Here is a 10,816-nt window from a genome sequence, read left to right as displayed (position 1 = left end):
TGTGAGACCTGTGCCTACTCTTGTCCAAGCGTCAAAACACTTAGCTTAACATCTTACCATTGTCTATGCGTCTTTCTCTTCCACCAAAATAAGGGTGGGAATCACGTCTTCTCATTTTTTTATCTCTGATGCTAACACAGTGCCTAGCAAATGACAGCTGTTTGGTTATCTCCTAAGTAAATGCTTATTGTAAATAAGTTTATTTTAGGGGGCACTATTGCTCTTATTGCAGGATAACCTGAAATTATAGGAAGAAAGAACTTAACAGTCTCAGATATTAGAAATGACTTGTAAGCTCTGTTTGCTTCCCAGCATGGCAGACTTGGCAGACCTGTGGTGATGGATATACTTGAACATCCTGTGCATCCCCACACAATGTTTATGTTTCCGGGAGAGCCACATGATCCTTGTTCCTCTGCAGGTAGAGTCCCAGGCCAGCTGAGCTGGGTTAGTTCACTCCAGGTGAGCCTCACAGGCTGCTGCCACATCCCAGGAGGGTGTGGACTGTGTGTGAGTGCAGGAAAGCCAACTAGGGCAGAGGGCAAAAGAACCAGTTGGAAGAAGAATGACACCACAGGGAGATGAATCTCCAGTTAAGCAATTCTAGTCTCAGCTCTTGCATTAATGAGCTGCGTGACTCTGGCCAAGTGTCTATCTCTTAGTTGCTCCAGAGTCCATATCTGTAAAATGAGGGCTTGGATTGGCCAGTCTCTACAGTCTCTTCCAGGATTGATGCTGGGATTTGGTGATCAGTGTGAAGACTGTGGACACTGGTGGAAGGAAGGAGGTAAGTGTGTGTTAGGAGCATACGGCAACTGACCATTGGTTCAGGTCAGCAGACATCGTTAGCAAAAAAACAAACAAAACCAAACAAAAAACGAGCTAGGTCAGAGATGTGTTTAAGTCATCCTGGAAGTACAGACTTCTGGGACACAATAGTTCAACTGTTGTGTCTTAAGTATTTAACCCAGATCCATCAGAAGGAAACATTCCTAAGGACTGGAGTAGGGGAGGTGGGTGGCAGAGCAGTGGTGATTTATACTTAATAGAATGATCATATTTCGGGAGGTTTTTATGTTTATTGGCTAATAGGTTTTTTCTTTTGTTTTGTTTTTGAGACAGAGTTTTGCTGTTGTCGTCTAGGCAGGGGTACAATGGCGTGATCTCAGCTCACTGCAACCTCTGCCTCCTGGGTTCAAATGATTCTCCTTCCTCAGCCTCCCATGTAGCTGGGCTTACAGGTGCATGCCACCACGCCCGGCTAATTTTTTGTATTTTTAGTAGAGACGGGGTTTCTCCATTTTGGCCAGGTTGGTCTTGAACTCCTGAACTCAGGTGATCTGCCCACCTCGGCCTCCCAAAGTGCTGGGGTTACAGGAGTGAGCCACTGTGCCTGGCCTAATAGTTTTTATTATTTGCTTTTCACTGAAATTATCTATAATTTAAGTGTTGGAGATGATGCAAAGAGTACCACCTGGAACTTGGCTAGGGCAAGCATAGCAGCAATGCAGTGTTTTTGAATGCAACTGTTAAGTGTGTGAATTAAAATTATTTGGAGTTTGAGGATATGAACTATAAAATTATAAAAATTCAGAATTTTCCTAATCTAAGTGAAAAAAATCCAGTTTATTTCAAAGTTTACCTTTCTTGACTAGGTAGTAGTGGCTTTGGTGATTATATTGAAGATTTCTTGATTATATTAAAGATTTCTTGGGAAGCACAAAGAAAAGTATCCATTTGCCTAATCGAATAAATATAACCAATCATTGCTAGTTAAGATGATCTAGTACCTGGTAGAGAACTTAGGGTGGGTAAAGAAGAAATAACAGCCTGATTGTTAAAAATCCTAAGAAGATTCTTTTTGTTCACTGGTATCAGAATTTCTGAGAGGTGGGTGGAAACTCCCACTTTTGTCCCTGAAAGAACTGGAAATATGTAGTCACAAGGTATGCTTAGAAACAGGGCTTCTGGCTCAGAGCAACTCCTTCCAAATCTGGTCCTCCTTCTGTGTGGACCAAGTTTTCTTTCCTTCTTAGAAAAATAATTATGTAATGATTCACTTGTGTTCAGGGATGGTAGATAATTGCTTAACCTCATAAAGGTTTCAGATTTAAATCCTGATGGACAAGGCACCAGCCAAATGTTAGCGTGAAGATGTGTGTCCTTGGTCCTCAGCACTGAAGTGGGCCAGGAGCAAAGAAAAGACCCTCCTGAAAAATGGGGGAACCAGCCAGAACCAGGGAGAATGAAGGGAAGTGGGCCAAGCATTAGGACCGCAGGAAGAGGAGCCAAAACCCCAAAATAGTAATAGTTAGCATTATTGAGCATCTCTGCTGTGCCAAGCATGGTTCTAAATCATTGAATGTAATTCTCACATCAACCCTCTGAGGCAGGCTCTATTATTTCTACTTTACAAATGGAAAAGTCAGGCATAGAGAGGTTAAATATTCACCCAGGGATAATCAGATAGTACATTGTGGAGCTGGAATACAAACCCACTGTGGAGTTGTTGCTGTTAGTCACTGTGCTTCAGTGCATATATAACCTTTCAATGTTGTATATGACTTTCAGGCTGTGCTTCCAGTACCCAGCCTGGGGCTGGGAAGGTAATGGACTTTTTTGGATGTTTCTGAACTGAATGGAACGCAGCAGACTCAGCCTGTGCCCAAACCTGGTACCTGGAGTCTGTGAGAGGCTCTCTTTGGCTCAGCACAATCCTTGGGAGAAGCAGAATGCTAGCCAGTCCCTAAGGGCTGGCAACAAAGCCCACCCCAGCCAACTGACAGATCATGGCAGGACTCTCCTTCACTACATTGAAAGGGGGAGGAAAAACATGGGCACTCAAGAACCCAGAGCTGATGGAGATGTGGAGATGAGAAAGCAGCCTGGTCATTCCATAGCACATACTGAGAACTCACTCTACACCAGCCCCCGCTCTGGGCACTAGCCACCGTGAATATAGAATTAGATTGTGCATATTCTGTGCCTTAGAGGAGCCCTCTGCTAATGGCGAGAAAGGCCACCTATCTGATAGGACTTTGGAAATTGCCTTAGACCTCTGTCCTGGTTTATACAGCAGATAAGACTGATTCTAAATCATATTGTCACTCTGGTGGAATTTCATTTATTTATTTATTTACTTACTTACTTACTTACTTACTGAGACAAGGTCTTACTCTGTCACCCAGGCTGAAGTGCAGTAGCATGATCATAGCTCACCACAACCTCAAATTCTTGGGCTGAAGGGATCCTCCCATCTCAGCCTCCTGATTAGCTGGGACTACAGGTGCATGCCTAGCTAGTTGTTAAATTTTATGTAGAAGCAGGGTCTCACTTTGTTGCCCAGGCTGGTCTTGAACTCCTGGGCTCAAATGATCCTTCCACCTCAGCCTCCCACGTAGCTGGGATTGCAGGCATGAACCGCTACACTCAGCCTTATGGAATTTTAAATATTCAGCTCACTGCCCACTAACTGAATTCAGGAGATGGGTTGTATAATCTTTAGACCCCTGGATGAACTTTTTGGAGCAAGGATGTAGGAGCTAAGGTTATGGCAGGTCTGCTTAGACAGAATCTGCAACAGGACTCTGTAATTAAAATGGCAGTAGAGATGGTTGGATAAGAGAAGGGAGAAGGAAAGAAACCTGCTGTTGTATTCTTAAAACAGTAGGGCATATTTATCCCAGTGGAAGAGGGCATTTATTCTGTGTGCTAGCCGTGGAACCATCTATTGGATCAAGCCTCTTGAGCAATGAAAAAATTGTTGTAGACTAGGGACTTATTTGGTGATGAAAGTGATGTCTGATTTGCTTGTTGTACTGGTGGCATTTTTTTTTTTTTTTTTTTTTTTTTTTTTTTTTTTTGAGACGGAGTCTGGCTCTGTCTCCCAGGCTGGAGTGCAGTGGCCGCATCTCAGCTCACTGCAAGCTCCGCCTCCCGGGTTTACACCATTCTTCTGCCTCAGCCTCTGGAGTAGCTGGGACTACAGGCGCCCGCCACCTCGCCCGGCTAGTTTTTTTTGTATTTTTAGTAGAGACGGGGTTTCACCGTGTTAGCCAGGATGGTCCTCAATCTCCTGACCTCGTGATCCGCCCGTCTCGGCCTCCCAAAGTGCTGGGATTACAGGCTTGAGCCACCGCGCCCGGCCTGGTGGCATTCTTTATATTGCTTTGTTTCACTCTTAGCAGTATTCTGGGTTGGATGACAAACTTTATGGCCACACTGCCCATGGAAAAAAAGACACCTGTATATTTCTGGTGGTCCTGAGTTCAAATTTTAAAGCCAAAGGGAGATTGGTGTATAAAGCACCGCTTGCTAAATAGCATTTTCTTCTGTCACCACGATGCTGAATATGCATAAAACTCTTTCCTTTTCCTTCTTAGCTTGGTTGGAAATATAAAACTAAAATTTACTTTAAAATTAATAGAAAACAAAAATGATTCCCTTTAAAACAGAAAAACAGATACAGGATAGGAATTTATTAAATTCTTGCCACAAATCAGCTTGACTGGCTCAGTTCAGAATGATCAGTTCTTGGATTGTTTAGCTCTCCTCCACCCAGAGTTCTGGGACACACAGCCAGAGAGAGTAGGGGTGTCCGCACAGAACCATAGATGTAAGGGAGCCCTTGGCCCCTCACATGTCCTTCTGGGCTATGAGACCCTGACGGGTTAGTGCTTGACTCCTGGGAGAAGGAAGAAGGGTTTTGTTTTTTTTTTCACATGAAGCCACTGCTTGAAGCATAGTAACCGTGAATATAGAAATCATTAGAAACATGGCTGGGCACAGTGGCTGATGCCTATAATCCCAGCACTTTGGGAGGCCGAGGCAGGTGGATCACTTGAGGTCAGGAGTTTGAGACCAGCCTGGCCAACATGGTGAAATCCCGTCTCTATTATAAATACCAAAATTAGCCAAGCATGGTGGCACGTGCCGTAATCCCAGCTGCTCGGGAGGCTAAGGCAGGAGAATCACTTGAACCTGGGAGGCGGAGGTTGCAGGGAGCCAGGATTGTACCATTGCACTCCAGCCTGGGTGACAAAATGAGACTCCATCTAAAAAAAAAAAAAGAAAAAGAAAATCATTAGAAACAAAAAAATCAGGGGAAAGGAATGAAAGTGGTGTTTCATGAGGTTTAATTGAGCAATGACCTCCTCATTAGCAGTAGTCAGTTCAGTTTACGTGGCCTCATTTAAAGACAGAAAAAAAAACAAGAATTAGGGGGAAAAGCCCCTCCTTCGTGTTACTGTTCCTTCTCTCTCTCACTGGTACATCCATCTGTATCCATGTGCTAGTGTTACCATTGCTAAATTCATCAAACAAGATCTGTGATTATATGTGACCTTCGTCATCTATTTGTTACACAAGCATTTTTGGACTATTTGAACCACTTCAACATCTCTTTCCTTTGCATATAAATGGAGATTAGGAGGATTCTTAATAGGTAGTTATTGAGCATCAAGCCTGTCATAGATATTAAGGAGAATTACAGAGTCAGGGATTTATAGTCAAAATTCGAAGAGAAGTGAAAATAATGAGAAACCTCATTGTTTAGGTTTTGATGTTAGAAGCTCGCTGCTTCAAAGATACAGAAATGTGTAATAAAACCATACCAGCTCTCGTTTCTACTTCCCCAACATAAAACAGCTGAAGAACACTGAAGAAATTAATAGACAATAGCAAGGGTGTGCTTCTTCAAGGGAAGTTCCTCTGAGAAGCTTGCTATTTCAGGAAGACATGGGTCGTGGCTTTTGTGAATCAATTTTAAAAGGAGCCAGATAAACTTGTGGCCAGAGATAACATCTACAGCTATTGAAGGCGAGATGGGGTAGTCAGTTCTCATGCTTCATTCCGTTTAAACCCTGTGTCACCAAGGCTACATGAACAGGCTAGGAATGTCTTCCCCACAGGGTCCTTGCTGGTATTCAATTTCTCCTGATAAACTGCCTCATCCTCCATGTCAAACCCTTTTCAAAGCTTGACATAAATTCTGGGTTGATGAAGTAACATACTGATTATTGAAGAAACATGGCATAACTTAAAAGGACTAGGATGCATGCCCAACTCTTCAGAGTTTTAAACTCTGGAGCCTAGAAACCAATTCCAAAGGCACTGCCTACTTTCTTTCTTTCTCCTGTTTCTTTCTTTTACTTTCTTTCTCCCTTCCTTTTCTTTTCTTTTCTTTTTTTCTTTTCTTTTCTTTTCTTTTCTTTTCTTTCTTTCTTTCTTTCTTTCTTTCTTTCCTTTCTCTTTCTCTCTTTGTTCTTTCTTTCTCTTTCTTTTTTTCTTTCTTTCCCTCCCTCCCTCCCTCCCTCTCTCCCTGCCTGCCTGCCTCCCTCCCTCCCTCCCTTCCTTCCTTCCTCCCTCCCTCCCTCCCTCCCTCCTTTTCTTCCACTATATTTCTTCCTTCCTGAGATGGGGGGAGGGTAGTTGGTCTCACTATGTTGCCCAGGCTGGACTTGGACTCCTGGGTTCAAGTGATCCTCCTATCTCAGCCTCTCAAGTAGCTGGAACTATAGGCACTTGCCACTGTGCCTGGCAAGACTTAGTTTTCTTTTGCAAATCATTCCTGGGAATTGACACAGAAACAACTTATTAATCTTAAAAGCAACCGTATTCATAACTTCATAGTAATGATAAAAATACTGACAGTATTTACATTTCAATAAGAATAATAGCTGAAATGTATTGGGGGCATATTGTGTGCTAGGCCCTGTGTACACTGAAAGTTTTACATGGATTGTCTTGTTTAATCCTCCCAATAATAAGTATTATTATGGGCCGGGCGTGGTGGCTCAAGCCTGTAATCCCAGCACTTTGGGAGGCCGAGACGGGCGGATCACGAGGTCAGGAGATCGAGACCATCCTGGCTAACACGGTGAAACCCCGTCTCTACTAAAAAATACAAAAAACTAGCCGGGCGAGGTGACGGGCGCCTGTAGTCCCAGCTGCTCGGGAGGCTGAGGCAGGAGAATGGCGTAAACCCGGGAGGCGGAGCTTGCAGTGAGCTGAGATCCGGCCACTGCACTCCAGCCTGGGCGACAGAGCGAAACTCAGTCTCAAAAAAAAAAAAAAAAATAAGTATTATTATGTAGATGTTATTATATTATCCCAGTTTTACAGATGAATATTATTACAGTCCAACCATGCTCCTGAATTCCTGACCAAACATCCAACTGTCCACTCAACATCTCTGTTTGGATGTTTAATAGGCATCTCAGGCCAGGGGCGGTGGCTCAATGCCTGTAATCCCAGCACTTTGGGAGGCCGAGGCGGGCAGATCACCTGAGGTCGGGAGTTTGAGACCAGCCTGACCAACATGGAGAAACCCCATCTCTACTAAAAATACAAAAAATTAGCCAGGCATGGTGGTGTATGCCTGTAATCCCAGCTACTTGGGAGGCTGAGGCAGGAGAATGGCTTGAACCCGTGGGCGCAATTTGCGGAGAGCTGAGATCACGCCATTGTACTCCAGCCTGGGCAACAAGAGCGAAACTCCGTCAAAAAAAAAAAAGAAAAAAAAAAAGAAAAAAAGGCATCTCAAGTTTAAAACGTCTAAAACTTGACTCCTAATATTTCCTTCTCGTTCCTCTGCCCCCAAGAAACTTCCTCCCCTTCAGTTTTCCTCATCCCAGGTAGTGGCAATTCCAGCCTTCAGGTTGCTGAGGTCCAAAACTTTGGAGTCATCTTTGACTCATTTCTTTCTGTCACACCCTACATCCAATCTGGTCAGCAAATCCTGTTGCTGCACCTTCATAAAGCATATCCAGAATCAGAGTACTTCTCACTCCTCCACTGTTACTTCCCTGCTTCAAACCACCATCCCCTTTCACCTGGATGATTGCAGTAACCTTCCACCCTCACCCCCTTCAAGTCTGTTCTCATCACGGTAGCTAAAGTGCTCCTGTTAAAATGCAAGTTCAAAACCTTTCAACGGCTTCCCATCTGACTCAGAGTGGAAATCAAAGCCCTTACAGTGGCTATAAAGGCTCCACAGGGGCCCATGTCTTCTCTCACTGGCTGTCCTTCCCTCAGCCTTCCTCATTAGCTTCAGCTCCTTGCTCTGGGCTCCAGCCTCCTTGCTCTTCCTCAGGAAAGCCAAGCCCACTCAGGGCCCCAGAGTCTTGGCCCTGATTCTTCCCTCTGCCTGGACTGCTTTCCCCACCACCCTATCCACGGGGTTTGGAGCTGCCTCTCTTTCAGGTCCAATGTCACTTTCCCAGAAAGGCCTGCCCTGAAGCCCCATTTAATTTACAACTCCCCCCGGCCAGGAGTCCTCATGTTTCTTCCCAACTTTAGTTTCTTCCCAGCACTTGCCACCACTGAACATGCTACATAGTTTTCTTAATTTGTTGTCTCTCTCCCCACAACAAAATGTCAGCTCCTTGAATGTGGAGATTTTTTTTGAGTTTTAAATCATTATGGATACATAATAGTTGTACATAGTTACGGGGTACGTGTGATATTTTGATGCAAGCATACAGTGTATAATGATCAAATCAGAGTCATTGGGATATCCATCCCTCAAGCAAGGGCAGAGATTTTTGTCTCTTTTTTTTTTTTTTAACTGCAGTATCTTTAGTGGCCAGAACAATGTCTAGCACATAAGAGACACTCCATTTGTTGAATAACTGAATAAATGAGGAAAGTGAGGTTTAGGACTTGCTTGACTTTATTTTATTTTTTTAGAGACTGAGTTTCACTGTGTCAAAACAACAACAACAACAAATGGTATACTGTTTACACTGTCCTATATCTCTCTTTTTTCATTTATCATATCATATATGTTAGAGATTATGTTATATCAGTACATAAATAACTTTCATATTCTTTTTTTTTTTGAAACAGTGTTTCTCTCTTGTTGCCCAGGCTGGAGTGCAATGGTGTGATCTCAGCTCACTGCAACCTCCACCTCCTGGGTTCAAGAGATCCTCCTGCGTCAGCCTCCTGAGTAGCTGGGATTACAGGCATGCACCATCACACCTGGCTAATTTTGTATTTTTGTTTGAGCAGAGACGGGGTTTCTCCATGTTGGTCAGACTGGTCTCGAACTCCCGACCTCAGGTGATCTGTCCTCAGCTTCCTGAAGTGCTGGGATTACAGGCGTGAGCCACCGCGGCCCGGCCTTACATTCTTTTTTTAAAACAAAGGTACATTGTATTCTATGTATAGACATTCTAAAATTTATTTAACTAAAATGTATTTAACCAGTCCCCTACTGATGAACAAATGCCCTCCGATCTAGCATTTGTAATTTTGATAGCTATTGCCAAATTTCCCTTCTTGACCTTTGTAAAAATTTGTATTCTCATCAGCAGTGTATGTGAGAGATTAGAGGTTCTTAACCTTGAGTTCACAGACCCTGAAATTGTATAAGCAGTTTTTTTGTGCTTATGTGAATCTACGTGTTCTTCTGGGGACAGCCCATGGGGCTGTCACCAGATTCTCAAAGGACTCAAAATCTCCCAACAGGTTAAGAATCATTGCTTGCAGGAAGCCTTACTCTTGAAGATCTAATATAAAGAAGGGATTTCTTCAAATTATAAAATGATTTTGAAAGGATTCTGATTTTCAGAGGGAATCACTAAAAATGTCTTGTGCATTTACAATACAATGAAATTGATGAAATCAAATATGTGCACTTATTTTATTTGGTAGACTCTTTTTTTGCCCAAGTATATTGGTTCTAGGAGGATTTGGAGCAAATCCCACTACAATAAAAGCTATGTGTAACAAAAAGATATTTGAGCCTCCAGGTAATACACCCTTTATTTCAAATAGTATTAAACCTGTATGCATAGCTTTGGGTCTGTTATGTTTAAGGTGCTGTATTTGGAAACATTTTTGACATACGTTAGTACACAGAGCTTAATGCAGAGCTTGGCACACAGTAAGCCTTCAATGTCTATCTTCTGTTTTCTTTTTTCCCTTTACTCCTTATCTTAGAATGTGCAGCATTTCACAGATCTGGTTATAGTGACATTGGACCTACAGTGATTCTCTCAGCCTAGGAGAGAGGCCAGTGGCGATTCCCAATGGATCAGCCTGGATATAGGCTCTTGATTTCCTGAGCCCTCAGCTCAGTTCTGTCCTCCACTCAGGCCCCAGCACGTATGCAAAATACACATAAACCCTTGTCTTCTGCTTCATTTCCTCGACCATTTATAGGCCTGGAAACCCTGACCTATATCCCAGGGGTGTGATGTGGATTGACCAGTAAACCATTATTAATTGTGAAGTAAACATTCATTATTGTTAGCACTGTTTCCAGTCTGGGTTCCTGACCTGGAGAGAGAACCTGCTTGCCCAGTGGCTCTCTGTGAGAGTTCAGAACACCCACAAACCTATGAGGGCTGTGTCCTCCTTTGAAGTATGCTAGGAGTACTTCAAAAATTTTTTTGTTTTGTTTTGTTTTTTTGAGACGGAGTCTTGCTCTACTGCCCAGGCTGGAGTGCGGTGGCGTGATCTCAGCTCACTGCAACCTCTGCTTCCTGGGTTCCAGCAGTTCTCCTGCCTCAGCCTCCTGAGTAGCTGAGATTACAGGCATGTGCCCCCATGCCCAGCTAATTTTTTTTTTCTTTTTCTTTTTTGAGACTTAGTCTTGCTCTGTCACCAGGCTGGAGTGCAGTAGCACGATCTCAGCTCACTGCAACCTCTGCCTCCCGGGTTCAAGCGATTCCCCTGCCTCAGCCTCCCAAGTAGCTGGGATAATTTTTGTATTTTTAGTAGAGACGAAGTTTCACTGCATTGGCCAGGCTGGTCTCGAACTCCTGACCTCAGGTGATCCATGTGCCTTGGCCTCCCAAAGTGTTGGGAT

The 10,816-nt window shown here is 43.6% G+C and overlaps 1 protein-coding gene across 1 annotated transcript in view; it reads left to right on the top strand.

The window, feature by feature from the left end:
* The first annotated feature begins 319 nt into the window (after window positions 1-319).
* The window catches only part of FRMPD1 (FERM and PDZ domain containing 1), a 144,569-nt gene continuing 134,072 nt past the window's right edge, over window positions 320-10,816 (top strand). Inside the window, exon 1 of the mRNA XM_033238063.1 lies at window positions 320-787. The gene's annotated coding sequence lies outside the window, so the exon portion shown is untranslated. The remainder of the gene's footprint in view (window positions 788-10,816) is intronic.

This window comes from Trachypithecus francoisi, unplaced genomic scaffold (assembly GCF_009764315.1).
Source record: "Trachypithecus francoisi isolate TF-2019V2 unplaced genomic scaffold, Tfra_2.0 Lachesis_group16, whole genome shotgun sequence".
NCBI lineage: Eukaryota > Metazoa > Chordata > Mammalia > Primates > Cercopithecidae > Trachypithecus > Trachypithecus francoisi.
This window is presented reverse-complemented; position numbering and strand designations above follow the sequence as displayed.